General features: G+C 37.2%; 1 protein-coding gene and 1 pseudogene across 1 annotated transcript in view; one reads left to right on the top strand and one right to left on the bottom strand.

Moving 5' to 3' along the window:
• RFX7 (regulatory factor X7) overlaps positions 1-27,270 on the bottom strand; it is a 201,484-nt gene that overhangs the window by 133,637 nt on the left and 40,577 nt on the right. The gene's annotated exons all lie outside the window — the stretch shown is intronic.
• Positions 9,501-9,999, top strand: LOC141521745 (H/ACA ribonucleoprotein complex subunit 2 pseudogene; annotated as a pseudogene).

Genomic DNA, 27,270 nt, shown 5'->3' with positions numbered 1-27,270 from the left:
GCTAAGCCATTCCCCAACTGAAGGACATCTACTTGAGTTCCAATTCTTTGCCACCACAAACAGGGCTGCCATGAATATTTTTGTATAAGTGATGTTTTTACCTTTTTTCATCATCTCTTCAAGGTATAGACCCAGTAGTGGTAATACTGGGTCAAAGTATGCTCATTTTTGTTGCCCTTTGGGCATAGTTCCAAATTTCTCTCCAGAAAGGGTAGATGAGTTCACAGCTCCACCAACAGTGTAATAGTGTCCCAGATTTCCCACAACCCTTCCAACAATGATCATTATCCTTTCTGGTCATTTGGCCAGTCTGAGAGGTGTGAGGTGGTACTTCAGAGAAGCTTTAATTTGCATTTCTCTAATAATTAATGATTTAGAGCAATTTTTCACATGGCTATGGATTGCTTTGATCTCCTCATCTGTAAATTGCCTTTGACCATTTGTCAATTGGGGAATGGCTTTTTGTTTTTTAAAAAAATATGACTCAGTTCTCTGTATATTTTAGAAATGAGTCCTTTGTCAGAATCATTAGTTGCAAAGATTGTTTCCCAACTTACTAAATTTCTTTTGATCTTGGTTATAGTGGTTTTATCTGTGCAAAAGCTTTTTAATTTAATGTAATCGAAATCAACTAGATTGTTTTTGGTGATGTTCTCCATCTCTTCCTTAGTCATAAACTACTCCCCTTTCCATAGATCTGACAGGTAAACTAGTCCTTTATCCTCTAATTTACTTATAGCATTGTTTTTTATGTCTAAATCCTGTAACCATTTGGATCTTATCTTGGTAAAGGGTGTTAGGTGTTGGTCTAATCTAAGTTTCTTCCATATTAACTTCCAATTTTCCCAGCAGTTTTTATCAAAGAGAGAGTTTTTATCCCAATAGCTGGACTCTTTGGGTTTATCAAACAGCAGATTACTAATCATCTCCTGCTTTTGCACCTAGTCTATTCCACTGGTCCACCACTTTATTTCTTTTTTAGTTTTTTTTTGCAAGGCAATGGAGTTAAGTGGCTAGCCAAAGGCCACATGGCTAGGTAATTATTAAGTGTCTGAGGCCGAATTTGAACTCAGGTACTCCTGACTCCAGGGCCGGTGCTCTATCCACTGCACCAGCTAGCCACCCCACCACTCTATTTCTTAGCCAATACCAAACACTTTTGATGACTGATGCTTTATAATATAATTTTAGATCAGGTAGGGCTAAGTCCCCTTCTTTTGCACTTTTTTCATTAAATAAGAAAAATATAATTTAAAAAATATGGAAACATTTCTGGCATGCAGCTAAAAAAAAAGTCCTAAAAAAATCCCTAAAAATATTGATTGATGTTTGTCCTTTGTTATCAAAGAAGATCAGGATATCAGGGAGGTGATGCCGTGACATGCACATGAATTTAATTTGAGTGAGAGGGGCTGTGCTAAGTCACCAGCTTCACCTTCTCCTCCAGAGACATCTGGGTTCAGTGACCAGATACGAATCAGGACAGGTGGAGATGGCCCTGGATGAGGGGCAATCAGGATTAAGCGTTTTTGTCCAAGATTACAGAGCTAGTAAGTGTCAAGTGTCAGGCTGGATTTGAACTCCCATCTTCCTGATTCTATAACCAGTGCTCTATCCATTGTACCACCAAGCTGCCCTTCCTAAAAATATACAATAACAAAATAACCACAAGAGATTAAAAATTAGACAAATGGATAAACTAGAAACCAAAATGTTGAAATGATAAACAAAAGTTAAAGCTAGTTATTTGAAAAAATTCAAATTTGATAAACTTTTAGCCAATCTAATCATCTACAAAAATAGGAAATGAACACAGTAAAATTATAAGACAAGGAGGATCAGCTAAGATAGTAAACTAGAACTAAATATTTAAGAGCTCCCTTACAACTATTCCTCAAAAATCTAAAAACCATACCAGATCAAGTAGCAGGGAATATCTACAGAGAAAAAAAAACAGCGAGTCATTTTCCCCAGAACAAGATGATACAGGTAAAGAAAGAGAGGTCCATAAGTACTTAGGATAAGAGAGCAAGTAAGGAGTCGAAGTTTTCACTATAGGGACTTACCTAGGACCTACCCACCTCAGTGATCCAAAACAAAAAGTCCCACATTAGAACCAGAACAGCATTACTTGGTTCAGGGAACAGGTACAGGTGCAAATCAAGAGGTCTGTTCATCAGTACACCTTGATGAGTCATAGACCCTATGTGTCCTGAGGAAGAAACATTTGCCAAGAAATAGGACAGGCCCTAGGCAGGGTGCAGAGTGAAGAACAAAAACAAAAGCATCAGATGTAGCTCTGACCCCAGAAGCAGAGGTGGATCTCCAATTTAGTCCCTGGCCCAATGTGGAATGTACATTAGAATAAACAGGTTTGGAACCCAAGTCAAAGCAGAGACTACAGTTCTTATTATAATGAACCTGCAGACAATTCTATCTGAATGACAATGACAGAAAAAAAGTACAGTAGTCTTCTGTTGCAATTTCAATCAGGGCCAAGCCCACAGTTGTGTTTTTCAGATTCTAGCCCAGGAAAGAAACTTGCAGAGATCCAAACCAGGAACCTAGGACTCAGACTTTACCCTGTATTAGATTCACTTTGGGTACATTTAAAGTTTAAAGGATCAAAGGTAGCATTCAAAAAGCACAACACAGGATCAAAGTTGGCCAAGATATTTGTCTTGAATATGTAGAACGTGTCCCTAATCCAAAGACTAAAGTCAGGAAATAAGGATAAAAGAATAAGAAAGCAAAAGAAGAATCCTGACATAAAGAATTATTATAGTGACAGGAATGATAAACTTTTAAAGAAGTGAATGAATCATCCCAAAACATCTACAAGCAAATAGAAATATAGCTTGGGTACAAGTTCAACTAAAATTTCTGGAAGAACTGAAACAAGAGTTTAAAAAAAAAAGAGTTGAACTATTGTTCCTATTAGAAACTAGGAGGGATGGGAATTCAGAGGAGCCTGGAGGGATTTACATGAACTGATGCTGAGCAAGATGGACAGAACCATAAGAACACTGAATACTCTAATAACAACATGGGATTGATGATCAATCTTGATGGACTTGCTCATTTCATCAATGTAACAATCAGGGACAATTTTGGGGTATCTGAAATAGAGAATACCATCTGAACAAAGACCAAAGACATTTAATTTAAAAAAAATGTTATCTTATTATGTAATTTTGCTATCTCTTATACTTCCATTTTTTCCTTAAGGATATGATTTCTTTCTTAACACACTGAATTTTGATCAATGTATAACAAGGAAACAATGTAAAGACTATCAGACAGCCTTCTGTGGGGGGTGAAGGGAGGAAAGCGAGATTGGGGTGGGGGGAAATGGTGCAATGCAAAAATAAATAAATTAAAAAGAAAAAAGTTAAAAAATAATTTTATAAATGAAATAAGAGAAAGGAAACAATTAGAAAAGACACTGAGCACAAGAGGTAACAACTGGAAAAGAAATCAAAATGGTAAAGGAAAACTAGAAAAGAAATGGGAGTGTTGAAAGAAAAAATCAAAAGTGATTAACAACTTGGCACAAAAGGTACAAAACTTTATTCAAGCAAAAAGGTATAAAGTATCTAATAGCTAAAACTTTGTGCCCTTAAATCAGACTAATGAGATAAAAATTGAAGAACTGAACTTCTATACTGGAAAGGAAGGAAGGAAAGCACACTGGTAGATATTAGGTTAAGACCAACATCTTACATCGCATTCCATAATAAATTCAAAATGAATACGTAACTTTAATATTAAAGATCATACTACTAAACAATTCTTAGTGAAACATACCATATGCCTCAGGTGATAATAGGAAATTCTTTTTTCTTTGTCTCTCTTAAAAATATTTTTATTATTTATTTTTAGCATTTTTTAAACTTTGAGTTCAAAATACTTTCCCTCCTTCCTACCCACAAAGAAGAAAGAAGTGGGGTAGAGCACCAGCCCTGGAATCAGGAAGATCTGAGTTCAAATGGGATCTCGGATCCTTGATATTTACTAGCTGTATGACCTTGGGCAAGTCACTTAACCCCATTGCCCCACCAAAAAAAATCAACTAAACAAAAAAGACAAGCAATAAATCAATTATACATGAGAAATCGTGCAAAATATGTTCATATTAGTTACATTTCCAAAAAAGGCAAGGAAAAATAAAGAATGTGACAAAATTATAACTAAATTTGTAATTGGACATCAATTATTCCTCTGGAAGTAGAAATCATTTTTTTAAAATTATGACTCCATCGGAACTGTCTGGGTTCATTGTGTTGGTCTGAATAGCCAAGAATTTAACACAGCTGATTATCATTACAATATTGCAATTACTATGCACAGTGATCTCCTGGCTCTTCTCACTTCACTTTACATCAATTCATATAGGTCTTGCCATGTTTTTTCTGAAACAGCCCACTAGTCATTTCCCACAGCACAATAGTACTCCATTATAATCATGTGCCTCAACTTGTTCATTCCCCAAATGACATCCAGTAAATTATCACCCCCAAAATATTTTTATACATGTCCTTTTTTTTTGTTTTCTTTGATTTTTTTGACTTACAGACCTACTAAAGGTGCTGCTTAATCAAAGACTTTAAGTACAGTTTTATAGTCCTTTGAGCCTAGTTCCAAATAGTTTTCCAGAAATGGTTAGATCAATTCACTCCTCTATGTCATTAGTGTACCTATTTTTCCTCATCCCTTCCAGTATTTGTCATTCCTGCTAGTGAAACCTCACAACTGTTTTACTTTGCATTTCCCTAATCAATAGTGATTTAGAGAATGTTTTCATATAAGTCTGGATAGCATTGATTTCTTCTTCTGAAAAGTTTATCTACTTTGACCATTTAGGAATTAGGGAATTGTTCTTATTTTTATAAATTTGACTCAATGCTCATTAAGAAATGAGATTTTAAACAGGGAAATGTGCTGCAAATTATTTTTATATTACTTTATTTTCTAAGGTGTTCCTTAGTAAAATATACTTTCCCTATAATTTTTAAATAGGTTTAGTTTTGCCTTTGCTGTGTCTAAGATGACACTTGCTACCCCTGATGTTTTTTAGTTCGAGCAAAGACTATCAAATTCTGCTCTAGTCTTTTATTTTAACCTCTTTCTACTACAAGTGGCTCTCTTATAAACATAGTGTTGAATTCAGAATTCTAAATCATTCTCTGATCTGCTTCCATTTTATGGTATGTTCATCCCATTCTAATTCACAGTACGATTAATATATATTTCCCCCAATCTCATTTTATCCTGTTTCTCCTAGAAAGTCTATGTTCCTTCTAATCTCTGCCTCCTTTAATCTATCCTCCCTTTTCTCCTCTCTACATCCACCCACTCTTTTCCTGCTTCCAATTTCCTTATTGAGTGAGTTATTTCTCTATATACAACTAAGTGTATATAAAGGTCTTCCTGCTTTAAACCAATTCTGATTAGTAAGGCTCAAGCATTGCCCTCTGCCATCACCACCCATTTCCCCCTCTATTTTAAAAGGCCATGCTCGTGCTTGGATCTCAGGGCAATGTTGCTGTATCATTTCTTGAAAAATGAAGTCTAGGCTCTTCTCCTGATTGTGGCTTTCAGATAGCCCAATAATTTTTTAAATTATTTCTTCTGGATCTATTTTTGAGGTCAGTTATTTTCCAATGAGATAGTTCACATTTTCTTCTAATTTTTGACTTTTTTTGCAAGAATTTTATTTCTTCCTGATTTATTGAAAAGTCATCAGCTTCCTTTAGTTCCATTCTGCATTTGAAGGAGTTATTTTCTTCAGAGAGCTTTTTTTATCTCCTTTTCCAGCTGACCAATTCTGCTTTTTAAGACAATCTTCTCCTCACTTGCCTTTTTGTTTTGCTTTTTTTCCATTAGGCCTAAACTGGTTTGTAACATATTATTTTCTTCAGTATTTTTTTGTGTATCTTTCAACAAGCTTTTGATTTGGTTTTCATGATTTTTCCACAGTGCTCACTTCTCCCAATTCTTTCCTCCATCTCCCTTAATTGCTTTTCAAAGTGTTTTTTGAGCTCATCCATAGTCTGAGCCCATTTTCTATTGCTCTTGAAGGTTTTGGATACAGAAGCTTCAATTTTGTCATCATTTGAGTATGTGTTTTGATCTTCCATGAGACTAAAGTAATTCTCCATGGTGAGATTCTTCTTTTTCTGTTGTTTACTAATTTCCTCAGTCCAAGACAGCACTTCCAAGGCTTTGGGGTTTTTTTTTGGGGGGGGGAACACCCCACCAGGACCTTTATTCCTCCAAGGTCTTATGCTCTCTTGCCTGTGCTTTGATATTCAATGGCCCCTGTACTTCCCTCTGCTCTGGGGCTATAAAGAGGGATCCTGCTATCTTTGTATGGAAGCCCAAACTGCAACCTGGAACTGACCCCAGGGAGAGCAGAGAAATCTCTGCAAGCTTCCCTTACCATTTCTGGAGGTACAGGTTTCTTTCTCCAGATTCTTGCTGCAGATTCTGTGGCCGTGCTCCTCACTCCACACTCATTCTGGTGTAGCAGAGTTCTTTCCCTGCCCCTTCAAGCTGTTGCTGGTGATATGCTGTGCTGCCCTGCAGCCACACTTTTTTTCCCAACCCCCAGTCTGGTGAAACACACCTTTCGCTTGGAACTTCTAAGTTATCTTGGACTGGGAAAATGTATTACTTTGTCTTTCTGTGGGTTCTGCCGCCCTAAATTTTTGCTAGAGTCATCATTTGTTTATTTTTTTGGAGTTGGGGGAGGAGTTCCCAGGAAATGCTGCCTTCAGGCCACCATCTTGACTCCGCCCCCCAAAATTTTCTTTTAATGTGAGTAAATTTTCCCCCATTATACCTCCCTTTCCCATTCTCCAGTATATCCTTCTTGGCGGGGGGCGGGAGAATCATTCCAACAACATCAACTCATGCCCTCCTGTCTACATAAACTCCATTTAACTACCTTGGTAATGGTAAGCTTTTAGAAGTTAAATGTATCACTTTTCCAAATAGGAATGTAAACAGTTAAAACTTTATGGAGTCCCTTTAGAATTACTCTTTTAAAATTCTCTTAAATTTTGTGTTTTTCTATTCACCTCTAGTCTTTTCATCAAAATGCCTCTATTTCATTAAATATCCATTTCTTTCCCTAAAGGAAATTGCTGGGTAGGTTATTCTTGTTGTAATCTCAGGCCTTTTGCCTTCCTGAATATCATATTATATAAGCCTTCTATTCCTCTATCATGGTAACTGCTAAATCTTGCATGATCCTCACTATTACCACAGTACTGTAACAATTTCTTTCTGGCTTTTAGTATTTATCCTTGACATAAGAGCTCTGGAATTTAGCTATAGTATTGCAACGAGTTTTCATTTTGTGAACTCTTTTAGGTCATGATTACTGAATTCTTTAAATTTTTTTTTTTACCCTATGATTCTAAGATATACCAAGGCATATTTCATGAAATATGAAATCTATATTTTTTTGGTAAGCTTTCAGGCAAATTACCTCTCCTTGATCTGTTTTCCAGGTCAGTTATTTTTCCAATGTGATATTTCACATTTTCTTATTTTTTAAAAAATTCTTTTGACTTTTATTATTTCTTGTTATCTCATAGAGTCATTACCTTCCATTTGCCCAATTCAAATTTTTAAGAAATTATTTTCTTCAGTAAGATATTTGTACCTCCTTGGTCATTTAGTCTATTCTGTTTTTATGCGCAGTTTTTTATTTTTTTTATTTTACTTATTTAGTTTTGAATTTTACAATTTTCCCACTAATCTCTTCCGTCCCCCCCAACCCCCACATTGTTTCCATGCTATACATTGATCTACATTGAATGTGTTGAGAAAGAAATCATATCCTTAAGGGAAAAAAATAAAATATAAAAGATAGCAAAATTGCATAATAAGATAACGGGTTTTTTTTTTAATTAAAGGTAAGAGTCTTTGGTCTTTGTTCAAACTCCACAGCTCTTTATCTGGATACAGATGGCACTCTCCTTTGTAGACAGCCCAAAACTGTTTCCAATTGTTGCACTGATAGAATGAGCGAGTTCTTCAAGGTTGAACATCACCCCCATGTTGGTGTTAGGGTATACAGTGTTTTTCTGGTTCTGCTCATCTCACTCAGCATCAGCTCATGCAAATCCCTCCAGGCTTCCCTGAAATTCTGTCCCTCCTGGTTTCTAATAGAACAACAGTGTTCCATGACACACACACACACACACACACGCATATAGACAGACAGACAGACAGACAGACAGACAGATAGATAGATAGATAGATAGATATAGATACCACAGTTGTGCCAAGCCATTCCCCAATTGAAGGACATTTTATTTCCAATTCTTTGCCACCACAGACAGAGCTGCTATAAATATTTTTGTACAAGTGATGTTTTTACCCTTTTTCATCATCTCTTCAGGGTATAGACCCAGTAGTGGCATTTCTGGGTCAAAGGGTATGCTCATTTTTCTTGCCCTTTGGGCGTAGTTCCAAATTTCTCTCCAGAAAGGGTGGATGAGTACACCAACAATGTAATAGTGTCCCAGATTTCCCACAACCCTTCCAACAATGATCATTATCCTTTCTGGTCATATTGGCCACTCTGAGAGGTGTAAGGTGGTACTTCAGAGAAGCTTTAATTTTCATTTCTCTAATGAGTATTAATTTAGGGCAATTTTTCATGTGACTATGGATTACTTTGATCTCCTCATCTGTAAATTGCCTTTGACCATTTGTCAATTGGGGAATGGCTTTTTTGTTTTAAAAATGACTCAGTTCTCTGTGTATTTTAGAAATGAGTCCTTTGTCAGAATCATTAGCTGTAAAGATTGTTTCGCAATTTACTACATTTCTTTTGATCTTGGTTACAGTGGTTTTTATCTGTGCAAAAGCTTTTTAATTTAATGCAATCAAAATGATCTAGTTGGTTTTTGGTGATGTTCTCCAACTCTTCCTTAGTCATAAACTGCTTCCCTTTCCATAGACCTTCTAATTTACTTATAGTACTGTTTTTTATGTCTAAATCCTGTAACCATTTGGATTTTAATTTGGTAAAGGGTGTTAGGCATTGGTCTAATCTAAGTTTTTTTTCCATACTAACTTCCCATTTTCCCAGCAGTTTTTATCAAAGAGAGAGTTTTTTAATCCCAAAAGCTGGACTCTTTGGGTTTATCAAACAGCAGGTAACTATAATTGTCTCCTGCTTTTCCACCCTAGTCTATTCCACTGGTCCACCACTCTATTTCTTAGCCAATACCAAACAGTTTTTGATGACTGATGCTTTATAATATAATTTTAGATCAGGTAGGGCTAAGCCCCCTTCTTTTGAACTTTTTTTCATTAAGTTCCAGGAAATTCTTGACTTTTTATTTCTCCATATGAATTTATTTACACTTTTTTCTAATTCATTAAAGTAATTTTTTGGAATTTTGATTGGTAGGGCACTAAACAGGTAGTTTAGTTTTGGTAGAATTGTCATTTTTAGCTTCCGCCTTGGCCCGCTCCGAAGCCTGCACATTCGGTAGCTGTCGGTGCCGCCGATATGACCAAAGTTAAAAGGGAAGTGGAGGATTCGGAAGCGGCACCTGAGAGTTCTGGGGCTCCCCAGCGCACGTACGAAGAGATGTTGTCGAACCTGAACCCCATCACACAGCCTCTGGCCTCCCGCTGCCTGACTAGAAGCTGTACAAGTGCATCAAGAAAGCCGTGAAGCAGAAGCAGATCCAGCGAGGCATGAAGGAAGTTCAGAAATTCCTCAACAAAGGAGAAAAGGGTATTATGGTTTTGGCTGGAGACATACTACCCATTGGGGTATACTGCCATCTCCCTATTATGTGTGAAGATCTGAATATGCCTTATGCCTACGTTCCCTCAAAAACGGATCTGGGAGCAGCTACTGGCTCTAAGCGACTAACTTGTGTGATCATGATTAAGCCACACGAGGACTACCAAGCAACATATGATGACTGCCTAGTGTAAGTAGAGTCTCTTCCGGTCCCCTTGTAAAGAAAAGTGGTGTGATATTCATGATTATTTAGGAGACCCTTCTTCAACTGCAAAAAAGACAGTAGTATAAGCAAACTGCTTCATTGTGCCTCCAAGAGACAGGTGGCCCTCCATGATCTTCCCCACAGCATTCCTAGAGTTGTTTGTTTTTTTCTTAACTCAAACAGTAATTTCCTAAAACTTTGGCCAGTAATATCATGGTTTTCAAGGCTAGTACGCTACTAAGCAGTAAAATAAAGCTTTGTTAAATAAAAAAAAAAGAATTGTCATTTTTATTATATTAGCTCTACCTATCCATGAGCAGTTGGTATTTGCCCAGTTATTTAAATCTGATTTAATTTGTGTGAGAAGTGTTTTATACTTATTTTCAAAAAGTTTCTGGGTCTGTCTTAGCAAATAGACTCCCAGGTATTTTATATTGTCTGAGGTTACTCTGAATGGGATTTCTCTTTCTAGCTCTTCCTGCTGTATCTTGCTAGACATATATAGAAAAGTTGAGGATTTATGAGGGTTTATTTTTATAACCTGCAACTTTACTAAAATTGCTAATTGTTTCCAGTAGTTTTCTGGATGATTTTTTTAGGATTCTCTAGGTAGACCATCAAGTCATCTGCAAAGAGTGAGAGTTTTGTCTCTTCCTTCCCAATTCTAATTCCTCGAATTTCTTTTTCTTCTCTAATTGCTGAAGCTAACATTTCTAAAACGATATTGAATAGTAGTGGCAATAATGGGCACCCTTGTTTCACCCCTGATCTTACTGGGAATGCCTCTAGTCTCTCCCCATTGAATATAACGCTTGGTGGTGTTTTCAAATAGATACTGCTAATTATTCTAAGGAACAGTCCATTTATTCCTACACTCTCTAGTGTTTTTAGTAGGAAAGGATGCTATATTTTGTCAAAACCTTTTTTCAGAATCTATTGATATGATCATATAATTTCTGATAGGTTTGTTGTTGATATAAATGAGTATACTAACAGTTTTCCTAATATTGAACCAACCCTGCATTCCTGGTATAAATCCTACTTGATCATAATGTATTATCCTAGTAATAACTTGTTGTAATTTTGCTAAGATTTTATTTAAGAATTTTGCATCTATATTCATCAGGGAGATAGGACTATAATTTTCTTTCTCTGTTTTAACTCTTCCTGGTTTAGGTAACAGCACCATAGTGGTTTCATAGAAAGAGGCAGAGTTCCATCTTTCCCTATTTTTCCAAAAAGTTTATATAGAATTGGAATCAATTGTTCTTTAAATGTTTGGTAGAATTCACTTGTGAATCCATCAGGCCCTGGAGGTTTTTTTCTTATGGAGTTCAATGATGGCTCTGTGGAAATTCTTTTTCCGAGACAAGGTTATTTAGGTATTTAATCTCCTCTTCATTTAATCTGGGCAACTTACATTTTTGTAAGTATTTATCCATATCACTTAAGAGTATCAAATTTATTGGCATAGGGGGCTGAGCCAAATGGGGACAAGAGAGGACCTTCTCTCAGTTGCTCTGGAGCAAAACTTATAAACTAAGGACTCTAAATGCATTTTTGAGAGACAGAACCCACAAAGGGATCCAGTGAGGCCATTCTCCAACCCAAGGTAACCTGGAAAAGAGCAGAAAGGCTTGGCTCCACAGGGTCAGAGGGTTGGTCCACCAGAGGGGTGGCTGGCCAAAGCAAAGGAACTTCAGTCTCCCAGAAGCAGCTTCAGGGCATTGGGAGCTGTGGCTCACAGCAGTGGGTGCAGTTTCCTAACCTACACCCTGGGGAGCATCATGCACAACTTGGAGGAACAGTGGGGGCGATCTCTGCCAGAGCGAGCCCATGAAGCCCAGCTCTCAGGGCACACAGTGAGTAGTGTGGCCGCAGCAGGCCAGATCCAGGAAACAGAAGCAGATGGAGTTGGTAAGCAGGAGCCCGCAGGGCATGAACCCATTGAGCCTAGGTAAGGGAGAGGAGAGACTGCCGAGCTCTGTCCTCTGCCTCTAGAACAGGACTCTGAGGTTCTGACCACATTCAGATCCTGATCCCAGCCTAGGGCCTCCCCCCAACTCAGCCCTGTGGCAGAGGGGGAGCGCTTATGGTCATTCAAGAACAGGAGGGAGGACAGAGCCTCACACACTGAGATCCTTGTGGGGGTGTCCCAAAAGCTCAGGAAGTACCCCCAAAACCAGGCTCAGGCTGGGAAAATGAGTAAACAGAGAAAAAAGAGGCACATTGTTGAGAAATACTTTGTCTGTGATCCCAAGAAGGATCAAAAACACTCAATCTGAAGATGAGGAGGTACAAGCTCCTGCATCTAAAGACTCCAAGAAAAACAGAAATTGGGCTCAGGCCATGACAAAGCTCAAAAAAGATTTTGAAAATCAAGTGAGGGAGATAAGAGGCAAAATTTGGGAAAAGAAAAGGAGAGAGATACAGGAAAAACATGAAAATGAAGTCAGCAGCTTAGTCAAGGAGATCCAAAAAATGTTGAAGAAAATAACATGTGAAAAACCAGCATAGGTGGATAAAAAAGTTCAAAGAGTTACTGAGGAGAAGAATGCTTTAAAAAGTAGAACTGGCCAGATGGAAAAGGAGATAAGAAAGCTCTCTGAGGAAAACAAATCCTTCAGACAAAGAACAGAACTCAAGGAGATTTCTGATTCAAATCCAAAAGAATGAAAAAATAGAAGAAAATGTGAAACATCTCACTGAAAAAACAACTGATATGGAAAACAGATTCAGGAAAGATAATTTAAAAATTATTGGAATACCTGAAAGTCATGATCAGGAAAAGAGCCTTGACATTTTCAAAGAATTACTGCAGGAAAATTGCCCTGATATACTAGAAGCTGAGGGAAAAATAGAAATGGAGAGAATCCACCGATCTCCCCAAGAAAGAGATTCAAAAAATCAACCCCCAGGAATATTATAGCCAAGTTCCAGAACTCCCAAGTGAAAAAGAAAATATTACAAGCAACCAGAAGGACACAACTCAAATATCGTGGAGCTGCAGTCAGGATCACACAGGACTTAGCAGCAACTACATTAAAAGCTTATAGGGCTTGGAATACAATATTCTGGAAGGCAAAAGTGCTTGGAATGCAACCGAGAATCAACTACCCAGCAAAACTGAACGTCCTCTTCCAGGGAAAAAGATGGACTTTCAATGAACCAGAGGAATTTCAAATGCTCCTGTTGGAATGGCCAGAGCTGAACAGAAGGTTTGATCTTCAAATACAGGACTCAGGTGAAGCATAGAGAGTGGAGGAGAAGAGGAAAATATGAGGGACTTAATGATGATGATGAACTACATGTATTCATGTATAGAAAAATGATACTGATAATACTTATATGAACCCTCTCATTTGGTAGAGCAGGTAGAAGGAGCTTTTATAGATGAAGCACAGGAGAAAACTGAATTTGAAGATATATTGTGGTATAAAAATGCAGTCAATAGATAAAAGGGAAACGTAATGGGAGAAAAAAAAGGAGAGGAGGAATAGGCAAAAATAATTCAAATAATAAGATTTTTCTTTATTACAGGAATATAGCCAGTTTTATTTTATTTTTCTTTTCCCTTTTTTTACCTTTTTGTGTGTCTCTTGAGTTTGAAGACCAAATTTTCTATTTAGCTCTGATCTTTTCATAAGGAAAAGTTGTAAGTCTTCTATTTCATTAAATGTTCATCTTTTTCCCTGGAAGAGAAGGCTCAGTTTTACAAGATAGTGGATTCTTGGCTGCATTCCAAGCTCCCTTGCTCTTCTGAATATTGTATTCCAGGCCATTCAATCCTTTAATGTTGATACAACCAATTCTTGTGTAATCCTTACTGTGGCTCCTTGGAATCTAAATTGTTTCTTTCTGGCCGCTTGCAGGATTTTCTCTTTTATCTCATAGTTCTGGTATTTGGCCACAATATTCAATTTTCGTGTACATGTCATGTACTACAGAATATTCCTTTCCATCTCCATTCAATTTTCTCCAGAGGTCTATCTATATTATATCTATCTATCTAGATAGATAGGTAGATAGATACATTTAAAAAATATTCCTTGGTGTTTTCATTTTTGGAATCACTCTCCAGATAGGATCAATATATTCTTTCAATAACTATTTTGCCCTCTGGTTCCATGATATCAGTGCAATTTTCCATCATTAAATCCTGTAATACTGAGTCCTGGCTTTTTTTTTCTCTTTAATATTTTCAGGGACCCCAATGATTCTTAAGTTGACTCTCCTGGATCGATTCTCAAGGTCAGTGGATCTTCCAATAAGGTATTTTACGTTTTCTTCTATTTTTTCAATTTCGGTTTTAACAGATTCTTGTTGTTTCATGAAGTCATTAGTTTCCACAAACTCCATTCTTTTTTTTTTTTTGTGAGGCAAATGGTGTTAAGTTTGCCCAAGACCACAAAGCTAGGTAATTATTCAAGTGTCTGAGGCCGTATTTGAACTCAGGTACTCCTGACTCCAGGGCCGGTGCTCTATCCACTGCACCACCTAGCTGCCCCATTCATTTTTTTTAGAGAAGAATTTTCTTCCTTTACCTTTTGCAATTCCTTTTCCAATTGGTCAATTCTATTTTTGAAGGAGTTTTCCATTTGCCCAATTGTGGTTTTGAGATTATTATTTCCCTTTTGTATGTGTCCAATTGTATTTCCCAAGGATTTTTTTCTTGTTGCAAGATGTTAATTTTCTCTTAGGTTTCTTTTCCCAATTTTTTCAACTGATTTTTAAACTCCTTACTTTAAACTTTAAACTCCTTTTAAACTCCTTTAATCTCTTCTAAGGAGTCATTCTGGGCTGAAGACCATTCATATTCTCCTCAGAAGTTCTAGCTCTCTGAATTAGGATCTTTGTCTTTGGGGTCTTTCAATGGACCCCCCTTCCAGCTGCCTATTCTTCATTTTCCAAGGATCTTGTGTTTGGGGGAGGGGCTGGTTCACATACTCTGGTTTTGAAAACCCTAGAGGTTTAGCTCCCTGGGCTTAGTAACTCCCAAGTGAACTGGCCAGTAAGGTGTGCTAGAGACTTTCTTTGGAGTGTCGGTGATCTTGATTTGTGGCCTATTCCCTGGGGGAGGAGGGGAGAAATAGCGGGATCTAAATTAACCTTAAATGATGGGTGCTGGGTACTTAAGCTACATAGCTAATCTTATTATTTGCTTAGTAGTGAGATCGTTCTGATGCCTATACCTGAACCTGGGGGGGGGGGGCAGAGGTTGGTACTGTGTTTATTTTAGAAAAAGTCCCTTTCTATCACAGGGATGGGGGGGCGCTCAACTGGAAACACAGTGACTACACTGAAAATATGGGGCATGCTGACCTGGTCTTCTGGGCCAGCAGAGCAGATTGATGTCTGGCCCACTGAAGCTCTCCTGTCTGTTCAGCTGGAACTCTTCCTCCAATCTTACTGGAGCTCTCCTGCCTGCTCACAAAGCCAAAAGTTTCCGCAGCTGTGTTAAGGTTAGTCCTGGGTCTCACCCCCCGCTGCCCCTGCACTAGCTCTCTGCTATCTGCCTCTGGCTCATTCACATTCCTCTGATACAGACCTCGTTGATAGATGTTCTTCTTTGTTCTTTCTGGATTTTATGATTTTGAATTCTGTTAAAAGGCTTGGTTCACATTAGTTCTGAGGGAAAGCCAGGAAATCTTAGGACAGTGCCTAGCTTCTCTCTACCATCTTGGCCATAAGTGGTCCCAATCTTTTTTTTTTTTTGTTTTCAATGTTTATTCACATTTTGTAAAAATAATTTTTGTTTAAGAGTAAACAAAATACCCTCTCCCCCCCATAAATATAGACTGGCTTGAGTGATAAAGTAAAGGGGAGAGAAAAAATTAAAATTAAAAAATAAAATAGTAATAATAGGTATGGCCAGGTGGTACAATAGATGGAGAACCAGCCCTAGAGCCACGAGCACCCAAGCCCACATCCGGCCCCATACACCCAACAATCACCCAGCCATGTGGCATGTAAACCACCTGAGCCTCACTGCCCTGCAAAAAAACAAACCAAAAAAAAGAACCAAAATAAAATAGAATAGTAGTAATAGTAGGGGTGGCTGGGTGGAGGACAGAGCATTGGCCCTTGAGCCAGGAGCACCTGGGTCCAAATCCGGCCTCACACACCCAAAAATCACCCTGCTATGTGGCCCCAGGCAGGCCACCCAGCCCCATTTGCCCTGCACCCCCCACAAAACAATAATAATAAAAAATGTGCTTGAGTCTTTGTTCCAACCTCTGTCGTGGGTGGATCACATTCTTTATAAGTCCATCACAAAAGTTACTTCCATATTTTTCCACTGTTGCCATTGCTGATTGCAACTCCCTCCTTTCGTATTTCTCCACTACCATGTAATATATTTTCTCTCTCCTTCCACTCTGACTCTGCTGTAGGGTAGCTGAGTGGAACAGCAGACAGATCCCCGGCTCTGGGGCCAAGAGGCCCTGAGCTCCCATACCACCTCTTAGGCCCAACATCCACCTGGTCCTATGGTCCTGGACAGGCCATCCAATCCTAACCCCTTGCAAGAAGTAAAAAAGAAAATGTGTCATATCTGACCACTCTCCCCCATGGTCCAACCTTTCCTCCTTCACTCACATGCCCCCTTCTCCCCCCCCTTCTTACTCCAGATGTCTATATCCCACTGAGTATATATATATGTATATATATATATATATATATATATATATATATATATATACACACATATATATATATGTATATGCTACCTCTGATGTGAACAAAGTTTCGCTCATTCCCCCTTGCCTCTCCCCTTCCATATCATTGCAATAGCTCATTGTAATAAAGAAAAACATTATTATATGAAATATCTTGGCCTATTCCCCCTCTCCTTTTTCTTTCTCCCATTACAGTTCCCTTTTTTTCTATTGACTCCATTTTTACACCATATTTTATCTTCAAATTCAGCTTTCTCCTGTGCTTCAACTATAAAAGCTCCTTCTACCTGCTCTATTAACTGAGAAGGTTCATATGAGTATTATCAATGTCATTTTTCTATACAGGAATACATGCAGTTCATCATCATTAAGTCTCTCATATTTTCCCCTTCTCCTCTAATCTCTATGCTTTACCCCAGTCCTGTATCTGAAGATCAAACCTTCTGTTCAGCTCTGGCCATTCCAACAAGAACATTTGAAATTCCCCTGGTTCATTCAAAGTCCATCTTTTTCCCTGGAAGAGGACATTCAGCCTTGCTAGGTAGATTCTTGGCTGCAATCTAAGCTCTTTTGCTTTCTGGTATATTATATTCCAAGCCCTACGACCTTCCAATGTAGTTGCTGCTAAGTCCTGTGTGAGCCTGACTGCAGCGCCACGATATTTGAACTGTGTCCTTCTGGCTGCTTGTAATATTTTTCTCTTTGACTTGGGACTTCTGGAACTTGGCTATAATATTCCTAGGGGTTGGTTTTTTGGGATCTCTTTCTCAGGGGGATCGGTGGATTCTCTCCATTTCTCTTTTGCCCTCTGCTTCTAGAATATCAGGGCAATTTTCCTGTAGTAATTCTTTGAAAATGATGTCAAGGCTCTTTTCCTGATCACGACTTTCAGGTATTCCAATAATTTTCAGATTATCTTTCCTAAGTCTGTTTTCTATATCAGTTGCTTTTTCAATGAGATATTTCACATTTTCTTCTAATTTTTCATTTTTTTTGGTTTTGAAGTATTGAGTCCTGATTTCATGTAAATTCATCAATCTCCCTGAATTCTATTCTTTGTCTGAAGGATTTGTTCTCCTCAGAGTTTTCTTATCTCTTTTTCCATCTGGCCAATTTTGCTTTTTAAAGCACTCTTCTCCTCAATAACTTTTTTGAACTGTTTTATCCATTTGACATAAGCTGTAAATTTTTAGCATGCCATTTTCTTCAGCATTTTTTTGGATTTCCTTGCTTAAGCTGTTGACTTCATTTTCATGTTTTTCCTGCATCTCTCTCATTTCTTTTCTCAGTTTTCCTTCTAACTCCCTCATTTCATTTTCAAAATCTTTTTTGAGCTCTGTCATAGCCTGAGCCCAATTTCTGTTTTTCTTGAAGTCTTTAGATACAGGAGCTTGTGCTTCCTCATCTTCACACTGAATATTTTGATCCTTCTTGGGCTCATTTGCAAAATATTTCTCAATGGTGTTCCTCTTTTTTTCTCTGCTTGCTCATTTTCCCAGCCTGACCCGGGTTTTGCAGTGCTTCCTGAGCTTTTGGGACACTCTCACAAGGGTCTCAGTGTGTGAGGCTCTGTCCTCCCTCCTGGTCTGTGAATGACCATAAGCGCCCCCCCCCCCCCGCCTCGGGACTGAGGTAGAGGGGGCCCCTGCTGTTCTATTGGGGGGGGTGGCCTAGACTGCTATCAGGAACTGAATGTGGTCAGAGTCCTGTTCCAGGGGCAGAGGACAGAGGTCTGCAGTCTCTCTCTTCACTCCCCTCCCTAGGCTCAATGGGTTCATGCCCTGGGGGCTCCTGCTTACTGGCTCCACCTGCTTCTGTTCTTGGATCTGGGCTGGCCAGGCTGCTGGCTGTGTGCCCTGAGGGCTGGGCTCCACGTGCTCACTCAGGCAGAGGTCCCCCCCCACTGTTCCCCCAATTTGTGCCCAATGCTCTCCAGGGTGTAGCTCAGGAAACTCCCCTGCTGCTGTGAGCCAGGGCTCACAGCTCCCTGGGGCTGCCTCCAGGAGGCTAAAGTTCTTTCACTCTGGCAGGCCACCCCTCCAACCCCATGGAGCAGAGGCTTTCTGCTCTTTTCCAGGTTCCCTTGAGTAGGAGAATTGCCTTGCTGGGTCCCTCTGTGGGTTCTGTCTCTTGAAAATTTAGTTAAGAGTCCTTAGCTTTTGAGTTTTATGAGAGAGTGCCTAAGACAGGATCCTTTCTTGTCGGCATCTTGGCTCTGCTCCCCATTCCCAATCTTCTGAAAAACAATTTGCAACCATACTCCCAAGTCTCTAAATTGTGCATAACCTTTGTCTTGATAATATCACCACTACACCCATATGTGAGAAGAGAGAGAGAGAGAGAGAGAGAGAGAGAGAGAGAGATTTATATACATAAAACTGTTTAAAACTGTTTACAGCAGTAACTACTGTAGGGTTAAAGAACTGGAAACTGAGATGACAATCATTTAGGGAATGTAATAGAATAGTATTGTGCTATAATGTAACAGAATATTATTGTACTATAAAACATGACAAAAGGGATGATTTAGAAGAAATACTACGAGATGAATAAGAACTGATGCATAATTGAAGCAAACCAGGAAAAACTTTTATACAATAACAAATATTATTAAAGACAAATAACTTTAAAAGACTTAAGAATTCTGGTAATTTCAGTGATCAACCATGACTCCAAAAAATCCATAATAAAATACTCTAACTCATTTTTTTCATCCATTTTTATTTTATTTCCAGTTCTGGATTGTCTCCCTCTGCTACCCCTTTCCCTACTCACTGGGTAGGCCAAAAAATTTACAAAAAAGGAAGCCATGCAAAACAAATTTCCACATTAGCCATGTTTGGGGAGGGGGGAGAGGGGGAAGGTGGGAAGGGCTGGTAGAAACAAGAAAAAGAAAAAAAGAAAAAAATGTTTAAAGTTGCACCAACTTTTCTATCAGAAGATAGATATGAGATGTGGTAGATTATTATGTTGATAAGTTAGCAAATCTTTTACAGATGACTATTCTTTATAATACCATTTTTACTGTGTAAATTTTTGTTCTGGTTCTCACTTCACTTTGTATCAGCATACAAGTCTTTCCAGGTTTTCTGAGACTATCCCTTTCATCATTTCTTTTGTTTTTTAATTATTTTAATAAAAGTTCTGCTACTTGATTCTACCTGTGTGACTATTTTTCACTTAGCATTTTATTTTTACTCAGTTACATGTAAAAACAACTTTGAAAATTCATTTTTTAATAATTTAAGTTCCAAAGTCCCTTCCCAACTCCCCTCACTGAGAAGGCATTTCAATAAGGGTTATACATGGGTGGTTAGACAAAACATTTCCATATTAGTCATTTTGTCAAGGAAAATACAGACCAAAGGAAAAAAGAAAAGAAAAATAAAAAACCTGAAGAAAAATAAAGCATGTGTCAATCTGTATTCAGACATTATCAGTTCTTTCTCTGAGAATGGATGGCATTTTTCATTCTAAATCTTTCAGAGTTGTCTTGAATCATTACATTGCTGAGAATAGCTAAGTCATTCACAGCTGATCTTCTTAAAATATTCCTATTACTTCGTACATTGTGCATTTCATTTTGCATAAGTTCATGTAAGTCTTTCCAAGTTTTTCTGAGAGCACCTTGCTCAGTATTTCTTACAGTAGTATTCCATCAAAACCACATACCACAATTTGTTCGGCCATTCCCCAATTGATTAGCATCTGTCCAATATTGAACTCGCCAATACCAGAAAAGAGCTGCTATAAATATTTTTGTAGATATAGGTCGTTTTCCTTTTTGTTTTTTCTCTTTTGGAACACAGACCTAGCAGTGGGAGTACTACATCAAAGGATATACATAGTTTTATATCTCATTTTTTCCATATCCCCCTCCAACACTTGTCACCTTCCTTTTCTGTTCTATTAGACAATCTAATGGCATGAGTTAGTAACTCAGAACTTTTTTAATTTTCATTTTTTTCAATCAATAGAGTTAGAGCATTTTTTATATGGTTATAGATAGCTTTGATTATCTGAAAACTATTCATATCTTTTGATCATATATCATTTGGAGAATGGCACTTTTATAAATTTGACTCCGTTCTCTATATGTTTGAGAAATGAGGCCTTTATCAGGGAAGCTTGCTTCAAATTTTTTTCAGTTACTATTGTTAACTCTATTTTCCTCTATCCTGTTCTCTGGCCCCAATTTATTCTATTTTCTTTCTTCTCCCACCTTACCCCTCCTCAAAATTGTTTTGACTATCCCCTCCCCCAAATCTGCCCTTCCTTCTATAATTCCCAGCTTCTCTTATCTCTTTCCCCTCCTATTTTCCTGTAGGTTAAGATAGATTTCTATACCTAATTGAGTTTGTATGTTATTTCCTCTCTAAGCCAATTCTGATGAGAATATAAACTCCCTCTTAAACTCCTCATTTCTTTCTCTTCCCTGTAAAGCTTTTTCTCCCTTTTTTATGGGAGATTATTTTTACCCCATTCTACCTTTTTCTTTCCCTTTTCCCCCAGGATGTTCTTCTCTCACCCCCTAATTTTATTTTTAGATACCATCCCTTCATATTCAACTCTCATCTGTGCCCTCTGTCTATATATACTCCTTCTAATTGCTCCAGTGAGAAAAGTTCATATGAGTTACAAGGATCATCTTCCAATGTAGAAATGTAAACAATTTAACTTTATTAAGTTCCTTATGATTTCCCATTCCTGTTTATCTTCTCTTGAGTCTTGTATTTTGAAAGTCAATTTTTTCTATTCAGCTCTGGTCTTTTCGTCAAGAATGTTTGAAAGTCCTTTATTTCACTGAATGCCCTTTCCCCCCCAAATGATTATACTCAGTTTTCTTGGGTGTGATTCTTGGTTGTAACCCTACTATTCTTTGCCCTCCAGAATAGCATATTTCTAAGCCCTTTGAGCTTTTAATACTGAAGCTGTTAAATCTTGTTAAAGTATACTGACCATGACTCCATAATACTTAAACTGATCCTTTTTGACTGCTTGCAATATTTTTCTCTTTGATATGTGAGCTCTGGAATATTTGGCTATAATATTCCTGGGAGTTTTCATTTGGGGAGCTCTTTCAGGAGACAACTAAGCCTTTCAATTTCTATTTTATCCACTGGTTCTAGAATATCAGAGCAATTTTTCTTGATAATTTTTTTTTTGGAAGGCAGTGGGGGTTAAGTGATTAGCCAAAGGTCACATAGTCAAGTAATTATTAAGTGTCTGAGACCACATTTGAACTCAGGTCCTCCTGACTCAAGGGTTGGTGCTCTATCTACTGCACCACTAACTGCCCCACATTGATAATTTCTTAAAAGATGATGTCTAGGTTCTTTTTTTGATCATGACTTTGAGGGAATCCAATAATTTTTAAATTATCTCTCCTGAATCTGAATTCCAGATCAGTTGCTTTCCAATGAAATATTTTACATTGTCTTCTTTTTCATTCTTTAAGTTTTATTTTATAGTTTCTAGCTTTCTCATTAAGTCATTAGCTTCATTTCTAATTATTAACTAATTATTTTCTTTAATGAATTCTTGTATTCCCCTTTTCCAATTGGCCAATTCTACTGTATAAGGAGTTTTTTTTTCCTTAAGTAAGTTTTTGTATCTTTTTTTTCCATTTGGCAAGTTCTGTTTTTTAAGGCATTCTTCTTCTCATTGACATTTTGTACTGCTTTTACTGTTTGGCTTAGTCTATTTTGCAAAGTGTTATAATCTTCAGTATTTTTGCGGGTCTCCTTTACCAGTTGATTTGTTTTTCATGATTTTCTTGTATCACTATAATATATTCTCTTCCCTATTTTCCCCCTCTACCCTCTTACTTGATTTTCAAAATTCTTTGTTGAGTTCTTCTATGATTTAAGACCAATTCATATTTTCCTTGGACACTTTGGAACTAAGACCTTTGATTTTATTATCTTTTTTTTTTTAGGTTTTTGCGAGGCAAATGGGGTTAAGTGGCTTGCCCAAGGCCACACAGCTAGGTAATTATTAAGTGTCTGAGCCTGGATTTGAACCCAGATACTCCTGACTCCAAGGGCAGTGCTTTATCCACTGCGCCACCTAGCTGCCCCAGATTTTATTATCTTCTGAGTATGTGTTTTGATCTTCCTTGTCACCATAGTAACTTTCTATAGTTTTTTTATTGTTTGCTCATTTTCCCATCTATTTTTCAACTTTTAACTCTTTGTTAAAGTAGGACTCTGCTTCCAGGGTGGAGAGCACACTGTCCCAAGCTTGAAGTTTTTTTAGTAACTGCTTTCAGAGATACTTCTAAGAACTTCTAAGTTTTAAGTTCTTACATGATGGTTTGATCTAAAAAAGAGGTGTTTTCTAGTCTCCTGGCATGTGCTCTAGTCTGTAAGTAATCATAAACACTCTTTTATGTCCTGGAACTATGATGAAGGTCCCCTGCAGCCCAAGCTCTGGTGTGCTGGTCTGTTCCAAGCCCTAGAATTGCCACTCAGGACTGTGATCCAGATCAAAATATAGGCAAACCACTGAGCCTCGTCTCAGTGCAAGCTGAGTACAGTAGAATTGTCCAGTTGGAAAAGGGGACACAAGAATTCATTAAAGAAAATAATTGCTTATTAATTAGAAATTAAGCTAATGACTTTATGAGAAAGCTAGAAACAATAAAATAAAACTTAAAGAATGAAAAAGAAGACAATGTAAAATATCTCATTGGAAAGCAACTGATCTGGAATTCAGATTCCGGAGAGATAACTTAAAAATTATTGGATTTCCTCAAAGTCATGATCAAAAAAAGAACCTAGACATCATCTTTCTGACCAGCTGTTCAACCCCCTTACTGGCTATAGGCTATGACTCAGGAAGCAGCAGCTGTATTGCTGATTGAGTGACTCCCTCACCCAGGTGCGACAGATCTTTCCTGCTGACCTAAGTTGTCTTGACTGTAAAATGTTTTTCACCCCATTCTTTTGTGCATTCTGTTGCTTCAGGTATTGCTTTATGAAATTATTTAAAGGTGTCAAGAGGAGTTTTGGGAAGAGCTCAGGCAATTGGCTGTCTTTGCTCCATTGTCTTGGCTCCATACATCCTTCATCATTTCTGACAGCACAGTAGTATTCCATCATTTCATATATCATAACTTGTTCAATCCCTGCCCAATTGATGAGCAATTCCCTAGTTTCCAATTCTATGCAGCCACAAAAAGAGCTACAATAAATATTTCTGTCCATATAGGTCTTTTTTACTCATTTCTTTATGAAAGAAGTTGATGGGAATAAAATGAAAGATGAGATACATTTTTAAATGACTAATGTGAGAACTTCTTTTGCTAGACTGTACATATTGTTGTAAGGATTTTGGTTTTCTTTGGGTTTTTTTATATAGGGATTAGAGTATAAAGAAGAGTTAGGTAAGGGTTGCCAAGGGGAAAAAAGGAAGAATTTCACTGAAGCAATTTTTATAGAATAGAATACAACAAAAGGCAAAAGGAATCAGAGATGTAGAAAAACATTGAAAATTAATGTCAACTTTATTATAAAAGTAAAACAAGCTCAATAGTTTTCTTCCTTTGTACTATGTATATGGAAAATGTTTGTTTTATATAATGTTTAAGTTCATAATTTTTAAAAATTAAGTGAAAAGACAAACTAGAAGCTATAGGATTCAAAACTAAGATATCAGAATTCTAAAGCTAGAACATAGAAGCCAACAGAAATCATAACTCAGTGCACAAGTATAACTCAGTCAAATCCTAACTCAGTCAAAAACATATACCATGTTTCAGGCAGTTCACTGAATTAAGACAAAATGATGGTCCCTGTCAGGGAGGTCACATTCTAATGAGGGAGACGATATGAGACAACTGTGTAAATGGGTTGTAATCTCAGGGAGAAGGAACTAACAAAAGGAAAGAAGGATGGAAGAAGCTAGGAAAAGGTCTCTTGTAGAGCATGTAATTGAGCTGAGATTTGAAGAAAATTAGAGAAAGCAGGAGACAGAGTCACAAAGGAAGTACATTCCAGGGATAGGAGATAGTGAAAATGCAGAATTAGGATAGTGCTATATGTAAGGAAAAATAAGGAGGCCAGTCAGTGAACTTAACATATTTCTTTCTGAATCATAGAACACATGGAAAGAAGTAAAATACAAAAGCCTTGAAAGGCAAAAAGCAACCAAATTATAAAAGGTTAATACTCTGCCCTGGATCACACAGTTAGTATCTCCAAATCTGAACTCCTGGATCCCCAGGACTGGTACTCTATCCACTAAGTTAACTAGCTGCCCTTGTGAAAAGTTTTAAAAGCCAAACAGAAGTACGGTTTATGATTGTGGGGATAATAGGGAGCCACTGAAATTTTTTGACTAAGGAGTGACAAGGTCAGACCTACACTTTACGAAAAAATCCCCCTGGAAGCTGAGTAGAAGTTAAACTAGAGTAGGGAAGCAAAAAAGACAAGCAAAGTAGGGAGAAGACAATTATCATTTCTTTAAGGTGAAATAAAGCTCTTCAGAAAGAAAAAGACCGAAAATGATCTGATTAGAGAAACAGTGTTGCTATTTGAAAAGTTGAAACTGTGCTTTGAAGAACTGGCTGGGTTTCCTGCCATGAAAGATGGTATACTATCTACCAACACCTTGAAAGAGGGGAACCTCAGAGAGTCCTGTCCCCATAGCTCTTTACTGTGCTGTAAGAGTCTACAGATGGAACACCCTGTCAATTTCCAAAGAGCAGATCTGAATGACTTTGCCAATCTCACATTTCAGGGAAATTGCTTTTCACTGAAAGAGTATAAAAAGTCACAGCAGGAAGAAATAGAGAAATTCCATTTAAAATAACTGCAGACAAGATAAAATACTCAGAGGAATTTACCTGACAAGACAAACCCAGAAACTATATGAACATAATTTCAAACCAATTTTCTCACAAATAGAAACAGATCTAAACAGCTACAGAAATATTACTTGCTTATGGATAGGGCAAGTCAATATAATAAAAATGAAAAATCTATCTAATTTACTCATTCAATTCCATACCAATCAAACTACCAAAGAATTAACTTTGTAGATCTGGAAAAAAGTATAATAAAATTCATCTAGAACAACAAAAAGTCAAGAATATCAAAGGAATCAATAAAAAAATGGAAAGGGAACTAGACTAGTAGTGCCAGATTTCAAATTATATTACAAAGTGATAATTATCAAAACAATTTGGGACAGGCTAAGAAACCATGGTTAGAGCAGTAGAATAGATTAGGTACACAACATATAGTTGCAAATGACTGTAGTAATCCAATGTTTGATAAATCTAAAGATACAAGCTTTAGAGTTAAGCATTTTTTTTAATCAAATATAATGCTGGGAAAATTGAAAAGTTGTTTGGCAGAAACTAGACATACAACCAGCATCTCACACTGTATACCAAAATAAGATCAAAATGAGTACACGATTTAGACAAAAAAGGTGAAATAATAAGTAAAATAGGTGACTGAAAATTTTTACCTGTTAAATCTGTAGATAAGGGAAAAGTTTATAACTAAACAATGGATAGAGAGATCATGGGAAGTATAATGGATAATTTTGATGACGTAAAATGTAAAAGTTTTTGTACAAAATCAGTGCAACCAAATTCTAAAGGAAAGAAGGAAACTGGGAAAGAATTTTTAGTCAGTTTTTGATAAGTGCTTCATTTCTCAAATACATGGGGAATTGAGTCAAATTTATAAAAATTAAAACCATTCCTCAATTGAAAAAATATGCTCTGAATCTTTATGCTTGATTAGAAAAATGCAAATTAAATGCAAATTAAAACAAATCTGAAGGGGCAGCTAAGTGGGCCAGTGGAGCCCTGGAGTCAGGAGGGCCTGGGTTCAAATCCAGCACTTAATAATTATCTTTGTGACCTTGGGCAAGTCACTTAATCCCATTGCCTGGCAAAAGGAAAAAAAAAATCTGGGATATCATCAGACACCTTCAAATAGACTAACTTAACAAAGGCTGGAGGGGCATGGAAAAATAGGTATGTTAAGCACAGATAGTGAAGTAGTGTACTGGTACAACCATTTGGGAAAACAATTTCGAATTATGCCCAGAGGGCTATAAAACTGTGCATACCCTTTTATGTAGAAATACCTTTATTAGGTCTGTATGTATTTCAATAAGAAAAAAGAAAAGGGAAAAGGATCCTTAAGTATAAAAATATTTATAAAAGCTCTTTATATAGTAGCAAAGAATTGGAAATTGAGAAGATATTCATTAATTGGAAAAAAAGCTAAACAAAAAAAGGTTAAAAAAGGCTAAAGTTGTAGTAAATTACTGTGATGGAATACTATTGTACTATAAGAAACGACAAGCTGGACAGTTTAAGAAAAATCTTGGAAGATCTATATGAATTGATAAAAGATGAAGTAAGAACCAGGAGACATGGTATATGGTAACAATATTTTAACAATGATCAGTGTGAAAGAATTAGCTACTCTGACTGATATGAAGATCAAAGACAATTTCCAAGTACTCAAGATGAAAAATACGACCCAACTCCATAGAGAACTGATGAACTCTGAGAGCAAATTGAAATATAATTTTTTTCATTTTACTTTTCTTGTTTTTTTTTAGCAATATGGCTAATATGGAAA

This window comes from Macrotis lagotis, chromosome 4 (genome assembly GCF_037893015.1).
Source record: "Macrotis lagotis isolate mMagLag1 chromosome 4, bilby.v1.9.chrom.fasta, whole genome shotgun sequence".
Lineage (NCBI taxonomy): Eukaryota > Metazoa > Chordata > Mammalia > Peramelemorphia > Peramelidae > Macrotis > Macrotis lagotis.
This window is presented reverse-complemented; position numbering and strand designations above follow the sequence as displayed.